We start from the raw sequence: 12,204 nt of genomic DNA on the forward strand, positions 1-12,204 counted from the left end.
CCCCTAATCTCAGGGTTGTGAGTTCAACCCCCATGTTGGGCATAGAGATTACTAAAAAATAATAAATAATAGGGGCCCCTGGGCGGCTCAGTTGGTTAAGTGTCAGACTCTTGATTTCAGCTCACGTCATGACCTCACAGTTCATAAGATAGAGCCCCACATGGGGCTCTGCACTAACAGCATGGAGCCTGCTTGGGATTTTCCCTCCTCTCTCTGCCCCTCCCCTGCTCATGTGCTCATGTGTGAGTTCTCTCTCTCTCTCTCTCTCTCTCTCTGAAAATAAATAAACTTAAAAAATAAAAAAAAAACCTAAAAATGATCAATTCTATGTTATGTGCATTTCACTTCAGTACTAAAAAAAAGAGGGGGGGGGCGCCTGGGTGGCACAGTCAGTTAAGCGTCCGACTTCAGCCAGGTCACGATCTCACGGTCCGTGAGTTCGAGCCCTGCGTAGGGCTCTGGGCTGATGGCTCGGAGCCTGGAGCCTGTTTCCGATTCTGTGTCTCCCTCTCTCTCTGCCCCTCCCCCGTTCATGCTCTGTCTCTGTCCCCCCAAAAATAAATAAACGTTGAAAAAAAATTTTAAAAAAAAGGGGGGGGAAGTCTAATAGAAATAATTAGATTAATGGTTTATTTCATATTTTCCAATTTTTTTTTATTTTAGAGACAGAAAGAGAAAGAGCTCACGAGCAGGAGGAGAGGGACACAGGGAGAGAAAGAGAGAATCTTAAGCAGACTCCACACTCAGCACAGAGCCCAATGTGGGTTTTGATCCCACAACCATGGGATCATGACCTGAGCTGAAATGAAGAGTCAGACACTCAAGCAACTGAGCCACCCAGGCGCCCCCTTCCTTATGATTTTCTTGGCAACAATTTCTTTTCTCTAGTTTACTTTATTATAAGAATATGGTCTAGAATACATCAAACACAAAATATGTGTTAATCATTTGTTTATGTTATTGGTAAAGCTTCCAATCAACAGTAAGCTATTAGTAGTTAAGTTTTAGTTATAGTTAAAAGCTATGTGTGGATTTTTGACTGTACAGGGAGGTTGGCACCCCTAAACCTTGCCTTATTTAAGGTCAACTGTACTTATATCCCTATAGACTTCTCTGAAATCATTAATATTACTAAAATGTTCCAGGAAACAAAGGAATTAGGAGATCAGGTACTTTGGCTGTTTTTCCCCGTACGTGTAAATACAGCCATGGTCACATCAGATGACTCAACAGCTCCTGTTCCAACAGAAGAAACATGATTACTGACTTCAGTGCAATAATAGATGATGTTCTCTAAGCAACCTTCCAATCAATGAAATCTTGACAATGGGTCTGAACATCACAGAATAACATATCCTGCAGGCTGACTTCATCTGCCCTTGCTAACATGGGGAACTGAGAAAGGAAAAAGATAACCCTGGAAGCTGATAGCTGGGCTGTAGTGTTCCTAACAAAACATCAACTATCCTCATAGGATATAAAGAGTAACTGGACAAGGTCATTCTGTGACTGTTGTGGAACAAAACAGAGTCAAGGCCACCTTGAAACCACAAAAATCACTAACGTCTTCCTCTTATAACAAACATAAATGATTACAGCTCCTTTACCAATGATATCTCTAACCCTACCCACCTTAGTCCTTTGGCATTGTAGATAGAAATTACCAAAGATCTACCCACTCACCAAATTCTCCCTGCTTCCTGACAGCATCCAATCCAGAACAGATCCCTCCTTTCCCTAAAACCTCCATAGAATCACCCAACTCAAGCTCAAATCTTATAAGCTCTTCCCAATTCTTTCCTAAAGACTCACCCACAGTGTCTCTGATGTGTGTTCTTCAGTTGCAGCAAGCTAAATCAACCGAACTTTAACTTGATGTGGTTCTTGTGGTCTTTCAGCTAGACAGCTTTAATATAAGATATACATCAAACTGTTAACTAGTGGTTAGCTCTCTGGGTAAGAAAACAGGTAATGTCTTCTTTACAATGTAGACATTTCAGTAAGGTTTGAGTTTTTGACCACAAGCATGCACTGAGAAAAATAATAAGTATATTTTGATTGGGGCAGGTGAGGGACCTCCATTGGCTCCCTTTGCTACAAGAAAAAAAACCACGTCCTTAGTCTGGCGTACAAGGTTCACATTAATTGAATTCTACTAGTCTTGGCAGCCCCATTGGTCACAACTCCCCTATGTTCTCGAGCCTCTAGCTGTGTCAGACTCCCCAATTATTTCCCAAATACTATGCAATTCCATTTTCCACTGCTTTCTACCTATTTAAACATGCAAACAATATTCTTCCTGCACCTGCCTGTTCTCCCCCACAATGAAGAACTTCCTTTTGAAGTTTAAATTGGTTTGAAAATTGGTCTGAATCTGGGGCGCCTGGGTGGCTCAGTCGGTTAAGCATCCAACGCTTTATTTCAGCTCAGGTCTTGATCTCCCGGTTTGTAAGATCAAGCCTTACATTGGGCTCTGTGACGACAGCTCGGAGCCTGCTTGGGATTCTCTCTCTCTCTCTCTCTCTCTCTCTCTCTCTTTCTCTCTCTCTTTCTCTCTCTCTCTGACCCTGCCCCACGCGTGTCCCACTCCCCACTCAAAATAAATAAATAAATAGGGGCGCCTGGGTGGCTCATTTGGCTTGGTGTCTGACTTTGGCTCAGGTCTGATCTCACCGTTTGTGAGTTGGAGCTCCGCATCAGGCTCTGTGCTGACAGCTCAGAGCCTGGAGACCGCTTCAGAGTCTGTGTCTTCCTTTCTCTCTGGCCCTCCCCCACTGGCACTCTGTGTCTCTCTGTCTCTTAAAAATAAATAAATATTTAAAAAAAATTAAAAAAAATTATAAATAAACTTAAACAATGGTTTGAATCAATAGAATGAATGTACAAGCAAAATGCAATACATACATACAATGGGATATTGTTCAACAATAAAAAGAAATTAAATTCTGACACGTTACAACATAGGTGAACTTTGAAAACATTATGCTAAGTGAAATAAGCCAGACACAAAAGGACAAATATTGTTATGATTCCACTTACACCAGGAACCTAGAATAGGCAAATCCATAGAGACAAAAAGTAGAATAGAAGTGACCAGGGGCGCCTAGGTGACTCAGTTGGTTAAGTGTCTGACTTCCACTCAGGTCATAGTCTCATGGTTCTTGAGTTCAAGCCCTACATCGGGCTCTGTGCTGACAGCTTGGAGCCTGGAGCCTGCTTCAGATTCTGTGTCTCCCTCTCTCTCTACCCCTCTCCTGCTCACGCTCTGTCTCTCTCTCTCTCTCTCTCAAAAAGAAATAAACATTAAAAAAAAAAAAGTGACCACTACTGGGTGGCTCAGTAGGTTAAATGTCAGACTTCAGCTCAGGTCATGGTTTGTGAGTTCGAGCCCTGCATCGGGCTCTCTGCTGTCAGTGCAGAGCCTGCTTTAGATCTTTTGTCCCACACCCCCCTGCCTTTCCCCCACTCGTGCTCTCTCTCTCTCTAAAATAAGTAATAATTTTATGGGAATGCAAGATGGTGCAGCCACTCTGGAAAATAGTATGGAGGTTCCTCAAAAAATTAAAAATAGAACTACCCTATGACCCAGCAATTGCACTACTAGGTATTTATCCAAGGGATACAGGTGTGTTGTTTCGAAGGAACACATGCGCCCCAATGTTTCTAGCAGCACTATCAACAATAGCCAAAGTATGGAAAGAGCCCAAATGTCCATCTATGGATGAATGGATAAAGAAGATGTGGTATTGTATATATATATATATATATATACAATGGATTATTACTTGGAAATCAAAAAGAATGTGAAATCTTGCCATTTGCAACTACATGAATGGAACTGGAGGGGATTATGCTAAGTGAAATTAGCCAGTCAGAGAAAGACAAATATCATATGACTTCACTCATATGAGGACTTTAAGAGACAAAACAGAGGAACATAAGGAAGGGAAACAAAAGTAATATAAAAACAGGAAGGGGGACAAAGTATAAGAGACTCATAAATATGGAGAACAAACAGAGGGTTACTGGAGGGGTTGTGGGAGGGGGGATGGGCTAAATGGGTAAGGGGCACTAAGGAATCTACTCCTGAAATCATTTTTGCATTATACGCTAACTAATTTGGATGTAAATTTTTTTAAAAATTAAATAAAAAATTAAATTAAATCCAAATTTAAAAATAAAATAAATAATTTAAAAAAATTAATGACCAAGGGCTAGGGGGAGGAAGGAATGGGGAGTTATTGTATAATGGGTACAGAATTTATGTTTGGGATGATTAAAAATTTCAGGAAATAGTGGTGATAGTTGTACAACATTGTAAATATACATAATGCCACTGAATTATACCCTAAAAATGATTAAAATGGAATTAAAACAAATTTTTAATGTTTATTTCTGAGAGAGAGAGAGAGAGAGAGAAAGAGAGTGAGCAGGAGAGGGGTATAGAGACAGATGGGGAGGGGTATAGAGAGAGATGAAGACACAGAATCAGAAGCAGACTCCAGGCACTGAGCTGTCAGCAGTTAGCCTAATGTGGGGCTTGAACCCACAAACCATAAGATCATGACCCGTACTGAAGTTGGACACTTAGCCAACTGAGCCACCCAGGTGCCCTTAAAATGGAAATTTTTTAATTAAAAAAAATTAAAAATTTGTTTTCATGTTTATTTATTTATTTTGAGAGAAAGAGAGAGAGAGAGAGAGAGAGAGAGAGAGAGAGAGAGAACATAAGCAGGGGAGAGGCAGAGAGAGAGAGAGAGAGAGAGAGAGAGAGAAAATCCCAAGCCAGCTCCAAGCTGTCAGCACAGAGCCTGATGGCTCAGCCTCACCAACTGTGAGTTTGTGACCTTAGCTGAAATCAAGAGCCAGACACTTAACCAACTGAGCCACCCCAGTGCCCCTAAAAAAATTTTTTTAAGTAGGCTTCATGCCCAACGTGGTGCAGGGCTCAATGCAAGGCTTGAACTCAAGATGGTGAGATCAAGACCTAAGCTGAGATACAGAGTTGAATGCTTAACCAACTGAGCCACCCAGGCACCCCTTAAAATGATAAATTTTATGTAATGTATATTTTACCACAATAAGAAAAGAAAAAACTTGATTTGAATTTTTATTATACAAAATTTCAGGAATATACAAAAATTAAGAGAAAAATTTAGTGAGCCTCTGTGTACCCATCAACACTCAGAACAATTATCAATCCCTGGCCAAACTTCTACCTTTTCTCACATCCTCCCCTCACCATACATACACTGAATTATTTTGCAGCAAATCGTAGACATTATATCATTTCATCAACAAATATTTTAGATGCTCCCTCTAATATAATGTCTTGGGGCACCTGGGTGGCTCAGTCAGTTAAGCATCTGACTTCAGCTCAGGTCATGATCTCTTGGTTCATGAGTTCAAGCCCCACATCAGGCTTTGTGCTGACAGCTTGGAGTCTGGAGCCTGCTTCAGATTCTGTGTTCCACCAACTGAGCCACGTAGGCACCCCATGGCTTCTACTTCTAGATACAAGTAGCATCTCCCTCCCCTGGAAACAAAAATGTTTCCAGATAATTGTCAAATGTCCCATGGGGAGGCAAAACTGCCCCCAGTGAGAACAACTTCTTCAGAACTACCCTTAAGAACAACACTGACTATCAAAAAATTAAAGGGGCACCTGGGTGGCTCAGTCGGTTAAGCATCCGACTTCGGCTCAGGTCACGATCTCACGGTTTGTGAATTCGAGCCCCGTGACAGCTCTGTGCTGACAGCTCGGAGCCTGGAGCCTGCCTCAGATTCTGTGTCTTCCTCTGTCTCTGCCCCTCCCCTGCACACGCTCTGTGTCTCTCTGTCTCTCAATAATAAATAAACATTAAAAAAAATTGTTTAAAAAAAATTAAAAATAGAACCACCCTATGACCCAGGAAATTGCACTACTAGGTATTTATCCAAGGGATACAGGTATGCTGTTTTGAAGGGGCACATGTATCCCAATGATTATAGCAGCACTATCAACAATAGCCAAAGTATGGAAAGAGCCCAAATGTCCATTGATGGATGAATGGATAAAGAAGATGTGGTATATATATACAATGGAGTATTACTCGGCAATCAAAATGAATGAAATCTTGCCACTTGCAACTATGTGGATGGAACTAGAGGGTATTATGCTAAGTGAAATTAGTCGGAGAAAGACAGGTATCATATGACTTCACTCATATGAGGACTTTAAGATACAAAACAGATGAAACATAAGGGAAGAGAAGCAGAAATAATACAAAAACAGGGAGGGGGACAAAGCATAAGAGACTCTTAAATATGGAGAACAAACAGATTGTTACTGGAGGGGGTTGTGAGAGGGGGGACGGACTAAATGCACAAGAGGCACTAAGGGAGACACTTGTCGGGATGAACACTGGGTGTTAAACATAGGGGATGAATCACTGGAATCTACTCCTGAAATCACTGTTGCACTATATGCTAACTTGGATGTAAATAATAGTAAAAAAAAAAGATTTTGGCTGAAAATAGTGATACATTTTGCTAACTGCCGATTGTGGCACAAATATTTCCACTTTTAACATCTGAGTTTGCCACCAGGGAGCTGTGCCTCATGCAGAGCAGAAGGCCCACCTACTTAAAAACCACCCCTCCCTGTGCACCAGCATTGAAACCAAAATGTAACAGGAACTCTCATGTTGATGACAACAGCAGAATAAAACAAAAAGGAAAAGAAAAAGAAGGTGGATACAGTATATAAGAGAATGTTGGAAGAAATACTTTAAATAATGACAGAATTGGTGGGAAGGCAAGCTGGTGCTGCCACTCTGGAAGAGTGTGGACGTGCCTCTAAAAATTAAAAATAAAACTACCCTATGAGCCAGCAATTGCACTACTAGGAATTTATCCAAAGGCGATAAGAGTGATGACTCATAGGGGCACATGGACCCCAATGTTTATAGCAGCGCTTTCAACAATAGCCACATCATGGAAAGAGTCCAAATGTTCATCAACTGATGAATGGATAAAGAAGATGTGGTTTATATATACAATGGAATACTACTTGGCATTGAGAAAGAATGAAATTATTCCATTAGCAACAACGTGGATGGAACTGGAGAAAGACAGATATCATACGTTTTCACTCATGCGTGGAACCGGAGACACTTAACAGAAGACCATGGGGGAAGGGAAGGGGAAAAACAGTTTCAGAGAGGGAGGCAAACCATAAAAGACTCTTAAATATAAAGAACGAACTGAGGGTTGATGGAGGGGGGGGGGTGCTGAAGAGGGGGAAGTGGGTGAGGAGCATTGAGGAGGGCACTTGTAAAAAAAAAAAGAACTACACTGCCTAGGTTTGTTTCATGTCTGTCTTCACTTCTAGACTGTGACATCCTTAATGACATAGACAGCTTCTTCTTCATTTTAGCGTCACCAGTGTCTGATTCTTACTGAGATCTTCATAGGAAGAAAGCTGGGAGGCCAAGTGAGTTTTGGTAGATCTTCACGGAACTTCACAAAAATCTGAAGCTATTAGGTCTAGCCTTAGTTACTTCTACAATATCCTAGTCCACTATTCCTGCAGCGTCTCTCAAGAAGTCAAGTCATTGGGATTCATCTTCCTGCAGAGGGGCTCATTTTGTTAAAATTCTTAGGGTGAGTGGAAGCTTGCTCACTCTGTTACTTTATCCATTGTCTCAACTCCACCCTCTGAATTCTTATAAAATGAACTTGATTTCAGTCAGGTTCATACAGCAGCCCTTCAGGTATGTGAAGACCACCCTTATATTTATTCATTAAATCATTCAAACATATGCCTACTTGAACAAGAAAAAAGCCTCTCTTCCTTGAAACCTACCCCAAACTACCTAACAAAAAGTCTGAATGCTTTAAGCCCTCTAAGTGAGCCGCTCCCTGGTTCCCTCTAGTGTACATTCTCCCTCATTACAACAGCTAAAAACCCAACTCCATCAACTACCCGTTGTATTCCTCATGGTCTTTGGCAGGAGGACATTGAGATATGAATGTCCTGTGAATAAAAACCCTCCCCCGTTCATGCTCTGTCTCTCTCTGTCTCAAAAATAAATAAACATTAAAAAAATTTTTTTAATGTTTTTAAATGTTTATTTATTTTGAGAGAGAGAGACAGAGACAGAGCACGAGCAGGGGAGGGATAGAGAGAGAGGGAGACAGAATCTGGGGCAGGCTCCAGGCTCTGAGCTGTCAGCACACAGCCTGATGCGGGGCTGAAACCCACTAGCTTTGAGATCATGACCTGAACTGAAGTTGGACTCTCAACCAACTGAGACACCCAGGCTCCCCATTTACATTGTAATGAAAAACAACAACACTCTAGCTGCTAGGTTGAGGAGTCACCAGGTGAGGGGTAGCAGCAAGAGAGGAGACCAGGTACTTGTAATAACCCAGTGAGAGTTGATGGTGCTTTGGACCAGGCTAGAAACACAGGAGATGAAAAGCTGACAGATTTCTAGATCTATTTGGAAAGTAGAGCAGGCCAGATTTACTGGTAGGGGGTAGGAGTGAAAGAGAGAAGAGTTACAACTGGAAGGCAGGTAGTTACCATTGACTGAGGAAGGATAGTGGGACAGCAGGTTTTTTAGGAGGAAAGAATAGGAATTCACATAACATTTGCAATTACCAGTGGAGATGTTGGGCAGGCAACCGAATAGCCCAGAATCCAGAAGAGAGATCTGGGTTGGAGTTATAATCTCTGAGTTTGGTGATGGACAGTATTTAAAGTCCTGAGACTGCATGAGGGCAGCCAGCTGGGAATGCAGGGTAACAGAGAAGGTCAGGGATTGAACTCAGGGCACTCCAGTATTTAGACGTTGGGGAAAGGCAAAGAAAGAAGCTAAACATATCCAAAGGAATTGCCATTGAGATAAGAAACTAGCAATGTGGAATCCTAGAAACCCAAAGAACGCATTTGAAAGGGAATGATCAAGTGTCAAATGTTGCTAATAGACCAAGATAAGGATGAGAGTTGACTATTAGATTTAGCACTATCTTCCTTGGGACTTTTCTTTTCAGGAGAATATTTATTCCATTATCCCCCCCCCCTTTCTTTGTAAAATATCACTTTTTAAAAAAAAGTAAGCTCAGTGCCCCACATGGGGCTCACACTCATGACCCCAAGATCAAGTCACATGCTCCACCAACTAAACCAGCCAGATGCCCCCAAATATCACTTTCTAATATGCTACATAAGTTGCTTATTTATCTTCTTGTCTGTCTATTCTTGCTAGAATAATAAAATAAATACTAGGGCAGGAATTTTTATCTATTTTGCTAAATAACAAAATTCTGCATAGAGCAGCATCTGGTCATAGTGGGAGCTCAATAAATATTTGTTGAATGAATGGTTTTCAGATCCATCATCATGTTGGTCTGACATTTATGAACACGCTTGTTTGGCAATGTTTCTCTGAAGCTATTAGAATATGTTCTAGATAAGTCTTAAAATACTAAGGTGGTTCTCCTTTGTTTATAGCCTCGCATTTTATGGCAAGCTCAGCCTGTCTGGCGGACAATCGCCTTGCAACTTCATGCCTCCCTATCTGGCACCGTGTACTTCTACTGACCTGAAGAAAAACAAATCCATAGCCAGCCAACCCCACAGAGCTCAGGGGATGCTCCTCATCTCTAATAATGGAATCACATGTTTCAGAGGAAATGGAGAAAAAAAGACATTGGACATCAGATGGGGAAATCTCTTTTAAGACAAGGGTGCCCAACCTGAATTCCCAAATTTTTCAGCTTTTGAGGCTAATGGGAGTTTAAGCCTCTTCTGTGGCATCATGTGGCATTGAGACTTTCGCCAAACCAATGAATCTAACCGAACTTCATTTTCTTCATCTGCGACTTGTAACTGATCAGGTCTACACAGCAGGGTTGTCATAAAGATTGAGAGGATTATGTATAAGCCTACAAGAGACTTTAATAAACGCTATCATAACCCCTTCCCATTTGCCAAGTGTCTTCAGCCATGATAAAGTGGAAGCAGAGAGCTTTTTTTTTTTTTCCAGTAACATCATACAATAAAAAAGCACAAAAACGGTATGTGTCCTTTTGTGTCTGGTGTATTTCACTTCGCATAATGTTCTCATCATGGTTCATCCATACTGTAGACAGTGAAATTTTTGAGTTGTATTTTTTCTCATGAGTGAGAAATTTTGCAATACGTCATTTTTTATACAATAGAGAGCGATTTGAATCTTTGCCCGTGACCCCACAATTCATGTCATTTGTGACTTCCTCCTAGCCAAGAACAGGAAATCCCTTTACGTTTATTCAAATATTTGTGTCCATTAGCAGCATTTTATCTTCCCATAGATCTTGCACAGATATATTAAGCAAAACTGGTTCTTTAAATTTAACACAGGAGAAAAACCTAATAGTTGAACACAGAACATCATCTATAAATTCTAGTCATCCTCTCAATTTGTACAATTTAAGTTGCAGTAAAATTCCACAAGGCGGCAGACTGGTTCCATTAAATTGGCCTCAATGCACTGATTTTTAAATACATTCTAGATATTCCCAATATTGGCATCCCCAAGTATAAAACAAAATTTTAAGCCAACAAAGGGAATCTATGAAGATATTTTCTCCTAGAAACAACTTTACAAATCTAGTTGACAAGTTTTCCCATTAAATTAGTTGTAATAGAATCATAGAACTTTACATTTAAACCACGAGAACATGACCTGAACCCAAACCAAGAGTTGGACACTTAACTGAACCTCAGGTGCCCCGAAAACTTGATATTTTAAATTGCATAACTAGTTTAAGAGACAAAAATCTACCTCATCCTTCTTTTGGAAAAAAAAGTTTGAGGCACCTGGCTGGTTCAGTCAGTGGAGCGTGTGAATCTAGATTTTGGGATTGTAGGCTTGAGCCCCACACTGGGTGCAGAGATTACTGAAAAATAAAATCTTTTTTAAAAAGTTTTGTTGTGTTTTGTTCTGTTTTTTTTTTTTAAGTTTATTTATTTATTTTGAGAAAGAGAAAGAGAGAGTGGGGGAGGGCAGAGACAGAGAGAGGGAGAGACAGAGTCCCAAGCAGGCTCTGGTGTCAGCATAGAGCCTGACTCGGGCTTCATCTCACAGTGAGATCGTGACCTGAGTTGAAATCAAGAGTCAGACGCTTAAAGGACCGAGCCCCCAGGCACTGCCCACCCTCTCCACAGCCCCCCACTCCCCACCAAAAAAGTTTAACATACAGGACAATTTACTTTAAAAATTTTCAGTACGGTTCTATTCATTCTAATACAATATAGATTTGTGTAAATGCCACAAGAATCAGAATGCAGAATGGTCTGTCACTTCAAAAAACTCTTTGTGTTACCACTTCACGGTCATACCTTCCCTCTGAACGCTAACCTTGGGAAACTACTCATGTATTCTCCCTATCTTACTATTTTTTCCAGAATGTTATGTAAATGGCAACATCCGATAGGTAACCTTCTGTATCTGTCTTTTTCTGCTTAGCGTAATGCCTTTCACATTCATGGAAGTTGTTGCCTGTATCAATGGTTCGTTCTTTTCATTGCCGAGCAGTATTGCATTGAACAAATACACCAGTGTTGGCTATTCATTCAACACTTGAGGGACATTTGGGTGGTTTCCAGTTTCTTGCAGTTATGAATAGAACTGCTATGCAGCTTTTTGTGAAAATGTGTTTCAATTACTCTAGGGTAAATACACAGGAGAGGGATTGCTGGGTCATGATGTGGGTGCATGTTTACTTTCATAAGAAATTGCCAAAAGGTTTTCCATAGTGGCGCATACCATTTTGCATACCCACCAGCAATGTATGAAAGTTCCAGTTGTGCTATATCCTTGCCAGTAATTGCTATTTATTTATTTATTCATTTATTTATTGTGAACTTGACACCACACATGGGGCTCGAACTCACGACCCTGTGATCAAGAGTCAACTCAGCCAGGCAGGTGTCCTGCCGATACTTTTTATTTTGGTCATTCTAGTAGGTGAGTAGTGATATCATGGTTTTTAAAAATCATTTTTTGTTTTTAATTTTTTGATGTTTATTTATTTTTGAGAGAGAGAGAGAGAGACAAAAAGTGCAGGCGGGGGAGGGGCAGAGATAGAGGGAGACACGGAATCTGAAGCAAGGTCCAGGCTCCCAGCTGTCAGCACAGAGCCTGGTGTGCGGCTTGAATTCATGAATCACGA

This window comes from Prionailurus bengalensis, chromosome D3, assembly GCF_016509475.1.
Source record: "Prionailurus bengalensis isolate Pbe53 chromosome D3, Fcat_Pben_1.1_paternal_pri, whole genome shotgun sequence".
NCBI classification, from domain to species: Eukaryota; Metazoa; Chordata; class Mammalia; order Carnivora; family Felidae; genus Prionailurus; species Prionailurus bengalensis.